The sequence below is a fragment of the Adiantum capillus-veneris genome, chromosome 1, assembly GCF_014529385.1.
Source record: "Adiantum capillus-veneris isolate H3 chromosome 1, ASM1452938v2, whole genome shotgun sequence".
Lineage (NCBI taxonomy): Eukaryota > Viridiplantae > Streptophyta > Polypodiopsida > Polypodiales > Pteridaceae > Adiantum > Adiantum capillus-veneris.
In genome coordinates, this window is record NC_140931.1 from 13,012,765 (window position 1) to 13,018,517 (window position 5,753).

General features: G+C 38.0%; 1 pseudogene; it reads left to right on the top strand.

Moving 5' to 3' along the window:
- Positions 1–1,877: 1,877 nt before the first annotated feature.
- On the top strand, positions 1,878–5,095 carry LOC147464341 (monosaccharide-sensing protein 2-like; annotated as a pseudogene).
- Positions 5,096–5,753: the final 658 nt, after the last annotated feature.

Sequence of the window (5,753 nt, forward strand, 5' to 3'; positions counted from 1 at the left end):
GAGAGAATTTTATTGTGCCAAAGGCGAGCCATAACACATTCCAAGTTACTTCAGCCATGCATAAGCCGAGGCCGCTTCGCCTCCCTCCATGAATTCAAGCTCTAAAAGGATTCCAAACACCACCAGGTGGTAGGAGATCAATACCAACCATATCAGTTTAGACGCCGTTTCTATTCGGTGCCACACTGGATGTTAGGCTAAACCAAGGCAAGATCTCTGATGCGTTAGTAGTGTAGTTCATTCAATCCCCGATGCACTAACCGTGTAGATGAGTCTTTAAAAAAAAAAGGAGATCTAGGAAACACTCTCAATCCAGCAAAACCCTAGGTCATCGATCCTTTCATTTAAGGCTAAGCAATGTAAGTGATCCTAATTTTGTATCGATGCTATCATGAGAAACATATACATTAATCCAATCAGAATAGCATTTTGCATATGCATAAGCAATCCTTTCAAGGCAATCAAATTGTACAGCCTCTCTATCCTTACACCTCTGACATAAACCATCATAACCACTTCATAATCCAATCCAAAACCATAAACCATAATCCAATCCTCATCACATGGGTGAGCACTCCACCCGCTTTTCCAACCAAAACTATAAAGGATCTTCATTCCTTGACCATAACCAATATTCTTCACTGAGTTGACTCCCACACTTAAAGTTTTGACTATACACACTACAATCAAACCGAGCCAACACACATCGTCCTTAAAGGACAAATTTTTATGCATAAAGATAATTCTAACTAGAGACTAAATATACCATTTTGAGAGTGTTTAACCATGCATAAATGATGTACTATGATTGCATCCTCACCTCCCCCCTTGCACAAATTTAGTTTTGACCTAAAAGGGTAGAAAACAGATGCACATGAGATATCCACATCCATATTTGAGGTTTCATACATCATACAACATCGCCACATCAACCCAATCATGACACAAAATAGCCCCACCACATTGATCAACCATATACCATAACTTCACATATAGATGCAAAACAACTTTTTTTCCTATTTTTGGATGTGCGCATGATATGCAAAAGAAAGTGTTTGACCTCATACCAATGTATCAAGATCATCTCTATAACATAGACTAACATGTTATCACCTCGTTTCATCCATAGGACACTCATGCTAACAACTGTGACACAAAAAGAAATTCATTCTATATAAATTTATTATACATTAGGGGCATAAATAATCGATAGAGGCAAATTTATTGAAGGTCTTTTTTTAAATCCAAAACATCTAGAATCATAAATATGTTTGTTTATGATCACCTTACAGAGTTGCATTGCTTTAGCTCTATACATATGAATATTTATTTGATGGCATACACAATCCTTACCTAAACACCCATCAATGCCTTTGTTGATCCATGATAAGGACTAAGAGATCGTAACTTGGGACATCATCCAATGAGAGACTCAAAGTCCATTGTTGTAGAAGCTTCTCATCCTCTCTTTCTTTGTATTGTTTTTAGCATATTCTAGTCATCTCCACAGAGGCCAACATGAGTGAGGTGCATGTGGGGTGTGAGCAACAAGACAAGCACACAGAAGAAGAAGCAAAGGAGACCTAGAGCTTGAAGGAGTGTCAATGGGGGAGTGGTATTAGGTTTCATAGACAAGCAACATAATCTGAGGCAAACGTGGCCTAACAAGTAGTAGACGCACTTGCTGAAGATGAGGAACACATTGAAGCTGAAGAGGGAGCTTTGTAACAACAAGCTACAAGAAGGCATGCACTCTTATCATCCCCTTCTATCTGTCTTTGCTTACCTTACGGACATCATTTTTGGGTTTCTACTTCGTTTAAGTTTTCGATTGCTTTCTTGCATCTTTTGTAAAGCTAACCTCTATTTTTGTCTACATGGTTCAGTAAGATGACTGCGCTCAATCATCCAACAACAAAAATGCTTTTCATAAAGAATGTGCTCTTTGCCTTTTCAAGAGAAGGTAGAACATGACGATGCTCTTTTACCAACTAAGAACCTTCTCTTTTAATCTACAACTTTTTTATGCCTTGCAAACATCAACATCAGTAGCATAAAGCTCTTGTTTACCTTAGAGAATCTAGAAAAAAGTAGAACTTTTAAGGTCATCTCCTTGCTCTTGTTGTCAAGTGACAAGAGACAAAACTTGCTATTTGATGTCCCTCAAAGCACAAGTATGCAGCTTGTGAGCAACTTAATCGTCTCATTATAGGGGTGCCAACTTGTTAGGACTATTTATGATGTGTTTGTGAGTTGTATTACACGGTGTCTTTGAAATTTTTGTGAGTGCACCTATTTCTCTAGTCCCAACCTTTTTTTTTTTGTTGAAGCTAATTTTTTGGAGCTACACCTAGGCCTCGACTGGTCACGCTGAATCTCACAAGTACTTAGTTTTGATCAATGCTTACATTGACAATTTTAGTAATTGAGATTATAGGTGTATAGTCCATGTAGTGGATTGTTTGATATTTTCTATAGCTCTTTCATGTCGAGTCAGAAGTACATGCCCGAAGCAAGTAGGCTTCTCGCCATTGAACAAGTGTGTGTGTTTTGTGAGTGGCATCATATAGCAAGATACCTGCCAAATGATCAAGAAAGTTGGAGTCCTCTGCAAAGTTATACATCATTTAGCTTCTTTTGCAAAGGTCATCCTTTCACTTGCTGAGAAGGGCTCTCATTTCACCTTGGGGGCGAGTGAGATAGATATCAGTGTTGAGGAAATTAAAGACCATATAAAACAAAAGTGGCACCTAGCTATGGATTGTAGAGTAGGCCTAGAGTAGGCCAAAGAAAGATTTTAGCCAGCATCGAGCAGTTTGTTGAAGATGCTTGGCCTCATAGCTCTCATGCTTGTGGTGAAAGTTGTAAGAACAATGGGATCATAATTGCATTAAAAAGTTCAATGCCCATGCAATTCTTCAGTTATTGATACAACATGCATTTGTAGGGTGAGTTGATTTCTCTCAAATCAACAACACTTTCTTACTCTATATATGTATTGAAGATGCAAAATGAAACAACTTTTCCTATCTATTGCTGATACGTAAGAATTTACATCATCCTGCTCTGCTGGTTTTGCATTTTGCAAGAGTCTAGTCAAAGTGGCACATAAGCCACTCCTTGAAAGGTTTTACTATGTAAAAAATCTTCTATGGGTAGAAATAGCTACTGATCAGAAGAAAAGGTCTAGCTAACTCATGATGGCCTAAGGGAAGGTAGGAGTTACACGCTCATGGCAATTTTGTGACCATGTGCATTCCGTTGTCTACAAAGGACTTATATGTATGTAGAATCTATAATTCAATCAAATTTTTTGTCCGACTAGAAGGTGCTAAAAGCATTTTAATACACAACTGAAGGCTTGTTTTGAAGTTAATAGTCAACAAAGACAAGGAAGACTTAATCTTATCTTAAAATGTGACTCTTCATTTTTACATGTGCAGATGCTCTATTGAGCCAGAGTTCAACTTGAATACACAATCGCTTTTGGAAGGTCTTATTATAGCTGCATCAATTGTGGGAGCTGCTTTAAGTACCACCTTTGCAGGGTCAAGAGGAAATTGGCTTGGACTTCTCAAAATGAAATGCATTTTTGCAAGAGTTTATTTCTTGGGTGCTCTTCTCATGTTGTGGTCTCCTAATGTGTACATTATCTTATTTGCTAGCATTTTAGGTGGTGTTGGGGTTGGACTACTCGTGACAGTAGCTCCTCTTTATATCTCTAAAGTTTCTTCGTTGATAGAAATACAAGGAGAATTGAAGCTCCTCTTTATATCTTTAAAGTTTCTCCGGTAGAAATATGAGGAAAATTGACATATTGCATGGTTTTTGGTCTCTCTCTTACAAGCAACCCCAGTTCGTGAATGATACTGGGATTCCTATTTCTTCATGTCTAATCTACTTGGTGCTTAGGCTATTTCTCTTGTCTAAATCTCCAAGGTGACTTGTCAACAATTCTTCAGAGTCTTTGTAGTAAGGAGGATGTATCCAATAATGGATTCATCATAGCCACATGCTCTTCAATTGAAATTGCACTTGATGAGAATGTTATAGGGTAGCTCATTTATTATTAATTATAAGTAGCACAATTTAGTCCTTTTGAAGCTTGTGAATATGGTCCTGTGTACACTCTAGGTTCTATACACTAATGAGCTTACCAAATATTTACTTATGTGAAAACATCAAAAGGTGTGCATTCTTTTTTTGTGATGTACATGTAGCTTCTCACTAGTGTCCATTGTTACTTGCACATTGCCCTCGCATTTTGTCAAGCTAGAAATGCCTCAAGTCTAGCATAGGATGATCCTTGAAGATACAAATGTTCTAAATGATCAAAATCACATTAAGTGTGTCGTGGAGGAAAAGTGGATTGGTAGGCCAAAAGCATGTCAAAGCAACAAGAATTAGTAGTGACTCTACTAGATCTTATTACTCACTTTATTGGTGATGCCTGCAGCAATTTGTCCTAGGCATGAAGTAGCTTAAATTCTCTTTTTTAACTTCAATTAGAGACCAAGATTATCAACATTTGGAGTTGATGTGTCTTCTTTCAAGGGAAATGGCTCTATTAGTAGAGGGCTCGATTGTCGGAGCTTCAACTTTGGAAGAATATTTTTTTCAACCTATTGATTTTGAGCCTGTTGATTTTGTGTGGATGACTTGGACAATGCGATTTCTGGTGAGGAGGATAACAACATAAAGCTTTTTAATCCTGATGATGGGGCTGCATGGATTGCAAAGCCCCATCTCAAGTGTAAATGGCTCACAAGGGTTTCTTCCTTAGCCTTCAAGCATAATCCATCAGGCAACTCCGTGACTAGGGAGTATGTGTCTAATGGATCCAATGGTCACTTTAATGAGCAAGCTTTAAAGGAATTTTTTAACACTATTACACATTTGGTAGCATGTATAGCCACATTCATAATTAGAAGTTTGAGTATTTTAGTATGACAAAGATGATGAAGAGAGCACATTGAGGCAAAATGAAGTTAGTGGCTACTACTCTGATGATGGGGATGGAGAGGGGGCTTTGAAGAGTCTACTTTCATGACATAGCAGTGGTCCTAAGATCACCTTCTTGAACCAACATTTTTAGTCGTCCATTCAACATTGCCCCTTGGGATTGTCCATGGCCGTGTGAGCACTAGAAATCCCTTGGACGTTGGGTCTTGACTCTTGAAGAATCTTGATAAAGACAGCTAAAGCACCTTATGTTTTGTGCTTTGAAGGTCACCATTGTGCTCTTGACATGCAATTGTACCTTCTTAAGTTCTTCATGCCAAATTGTAGAAACCCCCTGAGTGAGGGTTCCATGCATTGCCATTGCCTATAGGATGCATCAACCTACCCTTGACACTCCATCTTGAGGTTGTGTGAGTGAGGTAGGAGGCGGCAGTTTTAGCAAGCAATGGTTTTATTAGGCAAAAACAAGGACTCTTTCAGCCCTTTCGTGGGTGAGGGAGTAGGTGTCGCTTTCAACCCTTGTGAGGAATCCTTGGTTGTGGTTCTTTATGTGTTTACAATTTGAAATGTCTCATTAGCTTTTTGCAATCAATCCAACCTTCATTTACCTTAAAGATAAGCTATTGTTGATTATTGCTTACTTAGTTTTGTTTATGGTTGTGAAAAAGAACAATTTTCTTTGCTAATTTTGCACAATTTAGCTCATTGTTATAAAGATAAGCATTTTCTTGGACATGTTTTTTAAAGGTAGTAGTTAAATAGTCGAGATATATGCCAAAATCTAGAGTACT